This window comes from Coenobita brevimanus, chromosome 70, assembly GCF_032717465.1.
Source record: "Coenobita brevimanus isolate Jiangsu-jjx chromosome 70, ASM3271746v2, whole genome shotgun sequence".
NCBI classification, from domain to species: Eukaryota; Metazoa; Arthropoda; class Malacostraca; order Decapoda; family Coenobitidae; genus Coenobita; species Coenobita brevimanus.
Genome location: NC_137023.1, coordinates 12136676 through 12149898, shown reverse-complemented (window position 1 = coordinate 12149898; position 13223 = coordinate 12136676).

Sequence of the window (13223 nt, the reverse complement as noted above, 5' to 3'; positions counted from 1 at the left end):
CGCAGGAGAGAAAGCTAGTTATTTGTCACAGCAGAACATTAAACTAATTACTAAAGTTTGTTGTGACAATTAGCCTAGCTTGCCAGGAACACAGTGGACATATTATGTGACACATTTTAGCGGCTGGTATGGACAGAGTGGGACTTTGAATAATTGAACTGGCGTGACGATAGTGAAACGAAGGCAAACAGTTCGTTAATATGCAATTAATTAAGTGAAGATATCGTGTGATGTCAATGTACATTTGTGAAAAAAGAGGAAGTCTGGTGTATTTGGCAAAATTAGAAGTGATATGACTGACAAACAAGTGCTGATATTCTGAAAATAAAATTTTACTCGAGAATTATTACGGTATTATTTCAGCCATGTAGAATCACGAATGTACGACTTTTGGCATTTAAAAATTTGTCACCTGAGGAAATGTAGAGGCTTGTGAAATCCCCAAGAAAAATTCTACCATGAAAAGTAGTGACAGTAACTTTTGTTGTGGCAGGTTTGGTGATTAAGTTGGCTTTGATCAGAACGTGTGTTGCGAGTGAAAAATAGCCGTCAATTCATCATTCAGGCCAATAAATATTGCGCTAAATCTTATCACAGCGTTCTGGTTCTCCAGTGCCGCTATCCTGAGAATGTGGCATATCAATTTGTAAATAAGTTTTATCACATGTGTGAAAGAGGAACTTTTGCTTGGTAAAATGGTAGCTACTGTTTTGAGTGTAAGAATTTTTCATTTGTCTTGATGTTGTGGTAACACTTTATTTCGTCCTTAATATAGTGCATTAAGAAACACAGAGCTGATATGCAAGGAAAAAAAACACATTAAAGTTAAGATTGCTGTGAGATGATAATCTGGTGAGACAAGAGGTATAAAAACTTGAAAAAATAATAGTCCTGGAAAATCTATAGGTTACGGACATGTGGGGAAAATTCGAAAAGGAACAAAAGGCTTGGTCCCCCAGAGATCATATCAGGACGACTGTAATTATTGGCCAGGGTGGTACATGAAAATGCGGATCACAGGTGGTAATGGGCAGCGGATGGCCATCCTGGTTACACTGTGGATGGCTGTGGCGGTTCTGGCAAGTACTGGGCACATCACACTGCTTCACTCAAGAACTTCGAACCCGTCAACGAAGCACAAGCTTGCGAACAACGTAACGCCACGCACTGAGTATTTGACAACTGCAGGTGTCAATTCAGAGAATCGACAAGAATCAGCAGTCAAAACAAATGAGGCAAAATGTGTCAATCATAACACTAATAGGCAGACAAAAGTTGCACAAAATGAAAAGAAAGAAACTCAAAATAAGGCTGTAGCCAGCGGCTTGTATGAAAGCTCAGTAAAACTGTTGGATTGGCCATGGTTTAACAAGATGATTGCCTCCTTGCCTTCTACGCCTCCCTCACCTTCATCTTCAGCCCAGGGAATGGAGGACGGCCACACCCGCGCCCATGTGACAGGGGTTAGGGACCAAGTTCCGTCACCCAGGGGCGTTAGGCTAACACCGTCCCTTAGGTCCCTCACCCCACTTACCTTACTTCATTCAACTTCTGTACCTCGCTACTCTATGACCACAAGAGTTTCTACCTATGTACCTACATACTCTACCTCAGCTTCATCTTATCCTACATCTACCCTTCCTAGCTCTACTAAGACTGGCTATGTAAGTCATGAAAGATATGTAAAATATGCCTCAAGGAAAATGGAGGTAAAAGACAGTGTTTTTTTAAATGTAATGTCTTTAACCACGGCGAAAAGGTATCCAGATAGAGATAAATCAAGAGCCATGCCGCCCATGGAAACAACAGCAGGGGCGACTACTGTATTTGTAAGCACCACAGATGCAACACAGGACATACAATTAAACAAAAAAACAACACAGATCTTACCTGTCCCAACGGATGCAAGTTACAACCAACACAGAATCACGAAAGCAAACATGAAATACTTAAGAACCCACGTATTGAAACACCACGACTCTCAAGAAACGGAAAAGATTTGTGGAAAAGATGTGGAAAATGATGGTGAACATGACAATGTTAGAAATGTGACTGAAAAGCACGATATATGTCCCAGAGCTAGTGAGTTGCATAAATTATTAGCTGCGAATGAAGACAGTGCGTACTCAGCAAATCACGATAGCTCTGCACCTCAGTCCGACACGTTTAAAAACACATTTCCGTCTCCTGGTGGTGGAGGCAGCGATAATCCAGAACATACCGTGACGAACGTAAATGATCAAGACAAACAGGATAACAGTGCAAACAAGAGACAGCGACAGGAAGGCAGGCTGGTGAATATCGTGATGCAAGGGGAGGACGGGGAAGATATCTTGACTCACATCTACCCTGCACTTCCATATACAGGTCAGTAGTCGCCTGTTTATTATTTCTGCCCCTTGACTACGATGACGTATTTTATAAATTACCAGTATATTCTTGCAATCCAGATGATATTCTAGATGATTGTTTTAAAATTTGAGAGATTTTTTAGAACCAGAGGGATTAAATAAATCCTCTTTCAGAACTGAATAAAATGTTATGGTAAGAGCAAGAATAAAACATATATTACGTCATTGGGGTGAAATGCTAAGTAATGGTTTTTGTATCATTTGTTGGGAAGACAGCATTCTTTATTCAGTGAAGATTATAAGCACAAAATCCTACTATGCTTCTCATGATGCTAATATGTAGTTATCTTAGTGACTTACCTTCGTTTCCGAACTATGATAGGAGTCATCCACACCGCCCAACTTCTTGTCAAAAAAACACCTCCGCTAGAATAATTATCGCGGAATATTTATCAATTAGAAATCAAGGGATATATCACAAGGCCTGATAAGCAAAACCAGGGTGACTTAGTGGCAGATGATGTGTGAATCAATTGTTTGCAGTTGGAGAGTGGAAAGGGATTGTGAGAAGGACTGAAAGATTATAATGGCATTTATAGATCTAGAAAATTCAGATGATAATATACTGAGATAGCATGGAAAGTCTGGCGTATGTATGGTGTGGATGGGAAGTTGTTGGTTACTATGAAGGGTTTTTATGATGTTAGTGAAACATGAGTAAAGGAAGGTGAGCATGTGAATTAGTGATTTATGGGGCCCATTAGTCCCACTACATCTCCTCATGTCACCACTTCAGAGCTAACGCCTACCTTCCATATTGGGTACATGCTAGGATTGTCTCATATAGGACTGGTGTACTGGTATTAGCGGGGGTACTTTTATGACATGTCCGCGGGTCATGTGGTAGATCAGAAAGGTCTGCTTTTTATGAAATTCAAATCCTTAAACTGTTCCCTGCCCCAGCCGGGATTCGAACCTGGGCCCATTAGGACTGCAGGCCGCCTCTCTATCGATTCCCCAACCGCATATATATATATATATATATATATGCAGTAGCTACCGTATATTAGAGAGAGAGGGGGGGGGAGGCGTATAAAACCATGAGTCATGGACAGAGGTAAGGCGTCGGTAATGAAAAGTGAAGGGTGGAGAATCTCAGATTTGATGATACATGCAGATGATGCAGTACTGCCTGCAAACAGAGGACAAGAGCGTAGTAGGCTGGTGCATTGTTGTGGGCGATTGTTAGCGTAGTGCCTTGAGAGTAAATGTATAGTGGATAAAAGTAAATTGATGATTGTTGCGAAGGAAATTGACTCCCTGTATGATGTGGCAGTGAACTGAGAAAAAATTGAATTGGTGAGAGTTTAGTAATTAGGCTACCTGGGTGTTTTGACGGAAAAGAGAGGTAAGTGTGCAGTATAAGTGGAGAGTAGAGTGGCACAGAGACGGAGTAGATGGTGCCATGAAGGTCTTCATAAGAAGCAGAAATCTGAGTGTACTGACCCCGAAGGACTCCTACGAAGTAGTTTCAGTGCATACATTAGCATACGGATGTGAGACAGTGGTGTAACATGAAAATGAAACCTCAAGAGTACGGTAAGCGCAGTGGCAATGAGATTGTTCAAAAAAATTATGTCGAGAGCGGAGAACGGACAGGATAGGGAATAATGTGATTCGTCTCAGATGTGGAGTAAGGAAATTTGTGGACACCAGAGTTGAAGGTCATGTCGAGAAAATGGGTGTAAATAGTGGTAAATGGGGTACATCTGAGCGAGGCTGAAGGTGGGAGGAGGCATGGCAGGAGAAGAAGATGGATAGATTTGGTAAATAACAGTGTATGAGAGCCAGGTATGGTGAGTGGTGTGACTAGAAAACTGACAGCAGAAGATTTTTGTACTGAGGGTTAGGGTATGACACCGCAGTACTCGTATTCTTCCAAGTGAGGTGATCGCGGTCGAATAGATAGCTGAGTGGTATGAAACAAAGTGTGGATGTGTGCGCCTGTGGCATGGAGTTGGGAATCTGTTTGGAATGGTGAGTGATTGAGACTGTGACACATTCTCATGGACAGACTCTTGTTCAATAGTTTTTCTATCATTTTTTTCCCGGCTCTCTGAACGCTACCTCAGAAAGCTGATGATGATAATGTTAATAATGATGTGGAAGCAGTTAAACATATGAAAAAAAAAAATGTGAAACTAAATGCCAGTGTACCAGTTCAGCATAATTGGCGTAGCAAGCATTGAATATGGCCTTGACGGTGGGTATTATCATCGAAGTGGTGACATTTAGAGGTTTATGGTAAGATCACTTATGGGCGTCTGGGAACGGACTCTTAAGCCAATACCTAGAGGTGCGCACACACACACACACACACACACACACACACACACACACACACACACACACACACACACACACACACACACACACACACACACACACACACACACACACAAAGAGCGCTTGAATGAAAGTGTATCTTAGTCATATTAGCAACTATTTTCGTTTCATTTCGTTTTCTACTCCTCTGAGGTCCCTAAAATTTGATTAGGCATATGACAGTAAATTTGAGTCAAGTAGGTTTTTGGTGGCGTCAGGTGGCTCGTCACTGTGACGTAAGGAAAGCGTGTTGACATATTGGTCTGATCTTTACCATTTCACCACGATGACTTCCAGAGTATATTTTGTTTATATTGTTGTTGTCATTATTGTTGTTGCACCCACCAGCCTAGTGCGAAGTTATGTATATGTTTCGGTTCTGTTGTCTGTTTCCCAGATTATAGAATCAGTACTGGATGGAATTATACTAAGTTTGAAGTGATGATTCAGGAAAATCAGAGGAACAAGTAGGTTTATTTGGGGGGGGGGGAATAAAAGGCAAAAGAAAAAAGAAATCGAAATCAAGGTCAGCTCAGACAGGATTGATCCACTGTAGACGACAATGTAGTCAGAAAAGGATGTTTAATTTTAGTAAAATCAATCAGAGTTGAATGCTGCAGAGCAACGTCAAATGGTAGACCCTTTAACATATATATATTTTAAATGTTTTACGGTCAGCAAAGGATGAAATAATTGCATTCCTTTAATAGGTCAGAGGTCAAGGTCACTGATCAAGATAAGTGATCATATTACTTCAAATTTGGACAAGAACTAATGGGAATGTTGAGGGTCAGGCAAGTAGCTAATTCGAGAGTAACATCAACCAGTCGAAGACAAAGGTTACAGACCAGGATCAAATGTTCGGTCATATCTATAGACCGATTGTTGAGCGCGGTTGTTGTACTCTGTGAGGGCGTCATATTTGTTGTTATTTTTAGTACAAGCTCATCGAAATATGATGCAAACTAAACCGACCTTTTACTGGGCTCTCCCAGACATCTTTGGTTGATTTTTATAAGTTGGCTGTGTTGTGATAGTGAGCAGCCTTGTTCACAGATGGACCTCAACCGATGCTTGAACAACTGTGCGGTTGATAACGTGGAAAGAAGTGCCCACTTTAACACTATTTATTTATTTATTTATTTATCTACAACACTGCTTAGTAAATGTCACCCCATTTCACAGCTGCTCTTTGGCCTTCTGATGCACTTTGAACTACAGCTAGTTTGTTGAAATATGTAAAAAATCTTGGCCCTCAGAAAGCTGCTACTGTATTAGACATAAACCGTCGACATCCTACATCGGTAGCAATGGAGTTTCAGAAAATTTGTTTCGTTTTGTTCAGGTTCAAGGGATATGTGGGATCATGTGATGTGATACAAGTATGGTATGTGCAAATGTTAATGTATTTTTTTAAATCGTCGTCCTGATCTCCGTTCATGCCTCAGAAAGCAAGAGAAGCACGACAGTCGGAAGATTTTAACAGCATCCCCCCCAGCCTAGCCCACGAATCTTGGCTCTTCCCCTCAGGGCTAACCAAATGGGCTCTTCTCTTTCATTTTGTTTCACATACATTCAACCTGTCAACTGCGAATATTAAAAGAGATGCCAACCATTTGTCATGTGCTCCACCGTATGTATTTCAATCATTTCTCTCCATCACCTGTTATTCCCCCAACCTCATCAACTTTCCTTACTCCTCAGCACTCATTTAGCTTATACGAGTAAACCCACCTTTTTCTTAGTCTACCATGCCACCAACCCCGTTTCAAACTAACAAAAATATTTTTCATCAGTCAGTCGACGTCCATTCTCGTGCATGACTACCATCTATGCATGATCTCTTGAACCCGATTGTCAACGGACTCTGCGCTGGAAGTCTTTTGCGTATCCCATATATAACGACTGTGCACTCCACCCGAAGTCACCAGTAATCCCATTTATGCTGCTCTTGCTCTTGATTTTTTGTCCTCATGCACTTCAAAAGACTTATACTGCAGTTTGGTCAGTTGAATATTTTTGTGTAGGCCTGTAGTGCTCATTTACTTACTTATTTATTTACTTCGCACACTCGCTACAAGAAGTGGTGGCAGAATTTCATGTTACTTATGTCACTTTACATTACCAGGTGCTCACTGAAAAATTTGTGAATATGGTGTAATAATTCTGTACCTTCATCAGGTTATATCGAATAAAGGACATTGTATATCACTCTCAGAAATCTGTAAAGTGAATAACATGAGAGTGTTGTATATTAGATATTAACTCTGTAAGAAATGTTTCCCTGATGTGAATATGTAATAAATTACTCTGCGAGCTGTGCATATTATACCCCGTGGTCCTATTTAGTCTCAGGATTTCAAATTCAGATGGTCTACTTTCGAAGACCAGATGAGGAAAATAATTGTGAATGCAATGAACTATTTGAATTTTCAGTGCCATGGTGGCGATGTAGGATCAGTATGGATGCCATAGCAATGAAATTATTCCTCCCTCCCCTCTCTTAGGTAGCAGTTAGACCTGCCCTTTATTTCGTATTTTCCCCTCGGTTTAATTAATTTAATTAGTTATTTTATTCCCTGTTAATGGAAAATTATTTTAAGTTCTCAGCAGGTATGACAGGTTTTACATTAGTCTCCTGCACCAGGCAATAAAGAAGACTAAACATGAATTTACTTTTTTTTTTTTTCAACAGAAAAGAACATACTTTTTCCTTCTTTTCTGTAGAATATTTCTAAATACACTGCTACATCCTCCTCACCTGATAATACTAATTTCGAAGTTCTTAACTCATTGATTCGATTATGAACCTCTCCATTTTATTACTCTTACCAGTCGTTTTGGCACTGAGGATACTAGGCTATGACATAAGTTCGGTATTCTCCAAGGAGCTCAGACTCTTGGCAAATTTTGGTGGTTCTCCATATATCATTCACTGATAGTCCCCTTACTTATATTGTCTTCTAGATTTTTTTAAAATGGAAAACTGGTCAAATGCAGCCTAATAACTGCATATCTTTGAGTAACAGTTGCCTTTATTCGTGCTTTGTTAATGAGCCTTTTAAAATAGCCTACTAACTTTAACTTATGCCACTTTTCCGCTTTCTGTCGTCGTCCATTGTGACAGCAGAAACGGAAATATATGACTTTAAATTATCAATTAGTATTCTAAGAGACTGTATTTTAAAATTAATAATGATTGATTTTACTTGTTTCTTGAATCCCTTTTCTTTTCGTTCTTACACTACTAAAAAAAAAAAAAATGCTTGTTATAGACTAGATTGCAACGCTGCAAATTACTCCTAACTGTCCCTGAGCAACAGTTCTAGAATTTCAGTTCGTTTCGTTTGAGGATTTCCTACTATTGCATCTAACGTATTATTACGATTTTGAAGTATCGTATATCGGTACTTTAGCATTTATTTATTGTTATCTCTGCCAAGGAGGTTATGTTTTAACCCACGTTAGTTTGTTTGTCAGTCTGTCTCTTTGAATGTGAGCATTATTATTCAGAAAGTTATGAATGGATTTTGATGAAATATTTGCAGAAAGGTGGGCCAGGGACCAAGGAAGAAATTATTTAAAATTTGGCCGGATCCAGATCATCCTGCACATCTCCAATATTTCTTAATGAATTTCAGTGAAACTTAGTGGAAAGGTGCGCCATGGACCAAGAAAGAATCTATTGCGGATCCGGATCCGAATCCTATATCCACGGATCTGGATCCGGGAATAGTAAAACAGTTATGAACCGGTTTTGATGAAATTTTGTGGAAGGGTGGGTCATGGGCCAAGGAAGAAATGATTAAATTTAGGGTGGGATCGGGATCCGGATCCGGAGGAACGCGCAAAATATCTCCAGAAGTTCTCAATGAATATCAATGAAATTTTGTGGGAAGGTGTGCCGTGGGGCAAGAAAGAACTGGTTAAATTTTGGGACGGATCTGCATCCGGATCCGGATCCTTTTTAATGGCAACGTCATTGACGGAGGTATGCGCTTTGTGAGTGCTCTCTAGTATTTTGTTACAATCTTATGAACTAGGGTTCATCTTGTAAAGCTATAAGGAAGAGTAGGCTATGTGCATTATTACTGACCGAAATCTTCTGGATACTCTGCCATCACTTGTTTGGGCGACTGTACAACACGGACGATATGAAGAAAAGAAAGGGTAAAATAACTGAGCCTGCACATAAGCAGTTGCTTACAAATATTCTGGTTTAGCCCTTGGCGCTTACAGTGAGCCCGTTTACTGTTTGAGCATACTAGTATACCCTCAGGAGAGTCTGTGCACGTCTCTGATACTGAAGTGTAGCTATGAGAGAAGATGCGTCAAGTGTATAAATGTGTCTAGATGTGGGGAGATTGCAGTGCACCGATGGTATAGTAATTTCGTTGCAAGTTACAGTTTATGTTGGTACTGAGGCTGCTTGCAGACAATTATTGAGAGGTTAATGGATGCGCTACCGAATCACCTCCGTTCAAAGAATCACAAATAGGTTAAGTAAAATCATTAGGAAAGAGCAGTACTAAAAGTTCAGAGTACCTCACTGGACTGAAGGTGTAAAACCAGCTTACAGATATTTGATAAATATATATAAAAAATACTTTACAGTTAGTGACTATTATGCATCTTCCTAGCTATCTGTTATTATGTTTATCTGCGTATCAGTTCATCTATCTGTCTATATATACCGGTATAGTTTAAGGAAATCCGAGGTGGATCGAAAGCATGCACATTCTTCGACCACCTATCTACTTATTTTTTATGCAAGGAAGAAGGAACCAAAGGCCATAAGCCCACAAGAGTGTTCTTTCCAAGAAAAAACGAAAACATAACAGTGTTGAATTCAAGATCTGTTCTTTTTTGGATGTCTGGACACACTGCATTTGACAAACTGGAGGTCATAGGCAGTAGGAAATACAGACAAAGGAGAACAGTTGACCTGTAGCATACATAAAGGACTGGGAGTAATGCTTAACTCTTGCATCAAAGAGTTTGGCAGAAAAGGGATGACAGTTTGTTGCTAGATGGGTTCTGCACACCAGCTATATTGGTGGAGAGATGCAAGCAGACAGTTCAGAGGAGCAGTGCCCATTTAAGAGGCAGTAGAATAGAGATAAAGATACAACAGTGCAGCAAAGAGACAGAGGTTGAAGAGAGCCAGTAAGAGGATGAGATTAAACTAGACAAAAACCATTTGACTCCACCTTGTTGAGAAGTTCTGTATATGGGGAGCCTCCTCACACATGAGAGTTGTACTCTACACAGGGGCGAATAAAACCTGTGTAAAAGAACAGCAACTGTGCAGGGGTAAAGAAAGCATGGGGTCGGGTAGATTTTTTTTTTTTTTTTCAAAAGATGAACAGAGGAAGGAGAAACACATGAATTAAAATTATCCATTCACCATATTACAGGTGTCCTCCATTCAGAAAAAATCTGTAACAGTTGGACTTGAACCTCAGTAAGTTAAAGTTTGGGAGAAAACCACTCTGGGGAAGTGGGTTCCAAAGAGATGAAGTTCTGGGAATAAAAGAATTCTGATAGGCAGAAGTTCTGCAATATGGCAATGTGACAGACTAGTCATGAGCTCTATCAAGATGCCCGTGTAGCGCGGGCGATGGACTGGAGAGGTGGCATAATGGTTGCAAGTTCGTCTGAGCAGTTGCCATTAAAGTATCTGTAAAATACAACAAGGGAGGGAACATTCCTTCTTTTATGAAGGGTGAGCAGTATTTCAGGTGGGAGCGAACATGACTTGTAAATTATAGCTAACTGCTCGTGAGTGAAAAAGTTATGGACTCTGTACAATAATCCAAGTTTCTCTGAAGTAGTTTTAGCAAGTGATCTAACATGAGAGGCCCAGCTGAGGGCATTGTTAATTGATACACTGAGAATTATATGCTTTTGGAGATAAGAATATTAGTAGCGTTGAAAGTAATGTAGGAATCAGGCAGTATCTGTCTATTAGTAAACTGTATATATCGGGTATTTGGTTTTCCTAGCATGATATAAGTGTTATTATGTCCCCATTCAGTGATCTTTGGTTAGTTTTGATTTATGGAAACTTCTGTACTGAGTTGGGAGTTATATTAAACTTTGTGAATGGGTATTTCAGTGTGAATGAACTGTGAAGTGTTGAGTCATCTGCCTATGAGTGAATGGGATTATGGGTGACAGGTAAGAGATCATTAAATGAATTAGGAATAGGGTTGTTTTGAAGTTACCTTCAAAACATCATCATTCGAAATTACTCATAAGTGACCTAATTATGAACTGTCTGATCAGTTTGTGGATGCTTTTGGGGAGGTCTTGCATCAAATCTCAAGGTCCTCAATTACTGTACACCAGGAGTCGGCAGTCTTTGATGGACTGGGGAACAGAATTGCTCTGTTACTCAGCTGAAGGGTCAGATGTCTGGAACTTGTTAAAGACTACACCCCCTCCTCCAGTAATAATAATGATAATAATAATAATAATTTCATTTACTCAATTATATTTCCAAAAATTATATTGAATACAATTTTTATAATAATGCATTAGAAACAAAAGAAATAACTTTCATTGAAACGGATATCACCATGTGTAGTAGAAATATTAAAATTATTTCTTAAAATTATAGTGAATACATTTTTTTTTTTAGCATCTGTGCATTAGAAACAAGCGAAAAAACTCAGCAAAACAATTAGCACCATGTGTAATAGAAATATTTATTCACAGTACATGCTAATAACTTTGATAATTTAGTGTAGTCATACTGCCAGCCTACAGGCAGTGAGAGTCAGTGTGATATTTGATGCTGTTTCTCACGCGAAAGTTTCTCAGTATTAGGCTTCTGGCTGGAGGAGGCGAGATGACGTATTCCATTCAAGTGTGAATCACTTTTTCGAACAAACTAACTCTAACTAGTGTTTGCCATAGTGATTAACAGCCAGTAAGACTTACTGTTTTTTCAGTTACTGTGTAAGTGAAAAACGGGAATGTTATGAATTTGTGGGGCATACTGCCAGGCCGGTCTGATTAAGGTTACGGGCTGTGTCTGGCCCGTGGGCTGTAGGTTACCGACCCCTCAGTACACCATTCATTACGTGCGAGCGAGCGATATTTACTCTCAGTTAAGTTTGGAAATGAGTGGCTCGGCCTGACCCGGCCTGACCTGACCGTCACACTAATCAGAAACTAATGACCTTACTCTTCAGTGAAATGGAGTTGAAATTCTTTCTGCATGTGATACAGTGATTCAATATATTTTATGGTCAGCTAAGAACTCACCACATATACGTTGAAACCCTTTGGAATCTCAAGTTTTCCAAGGGAGTGTTCGGCTCTAATTGGTGGACGTTACATTTATGAAATCAAACTGAAAAAGATTTTCCGTCATAACATTGTAAAAATTATTGGTATCAGCTCTAGCAGTTAAATGAAGGCAATTCCGCCTACAATTTTATATCAGAGGGAAATTGTGATAATATGGAGCTTGCTCGCTCGTCACGCACTCGCAAAGCGCAATTTATTGGTTTCTTATTGTTGCTGTTGATAATACCAAATTGCTTTATACAGTAGCTTAAGAAGTGATGTGATAAATGACGGTTATAACTATTACCATAATTTAAGAAAAAAAAAAAAGCTCTCTAGCTGACTAAAGTAGTCTGAAGTTTGCAAGAATGAAATACAACTTGTATATATACCCTGAATGAGGGTAATACAGCACCACCGTTGGGTATTATGCCATCGTTGTCATGTTCTCATCCTCATAATCTTGTTGTTTTCCAAGCCAGTCCTCCACACGAAGAACAAAGGGAAGTAGGCCTATGCTACACACTCGTTGCCCATAGGAGTGTAGGCCTATAGCAGTATCACTGTAAAAATGGGATGAGATTTTTTTTTTTTTTATAATATGTGTGTCTGATGATAGTCAGTATGTGTGTGCTCAGGGGTTTTTAGCCACGTCATGATACTGAAGTATTATTTTAGTTATTCTTGCCACCTTCAGAGGAGTTTATTCAACTTCGGAATGATGCCTACCAGTAAAGTGGTTAATGAAGGCTATATCTTACCCACCTAGATCGCAAAGTCATTCCTAAGGTAAATATGTGTCTTGTGGTAGCAAGATTAAAGTACTGGACGTCATCTGGTTGAAAAGGTCGAGGATCACTGAACTCGGTTGTCTGTCTAATGGCCTACATGTGAAAGATCCATTGTTTTTATACAGATATACTGGGCGCTACGAAGTATAAGGCATTTATCGTGGCTCTTCTGAAGGTATCCTTTTTACTCCATGGACTCTCATCTTAAATGTCAGGATCAGCTTACCTAGCCCTGGGTTCCTACGCTCCTCATGGGGCAACGTAGGATTGGATGATGGATGGATGGATGGCATGTCTTTGGTCAGGCTTCAGTGTTATAAGTAGTATATTTTAAATTATCACGAATAGTGCAGAATGTTCAGATACGGCGAAAAAGCTCTTATAAACAGATGTTTGTACT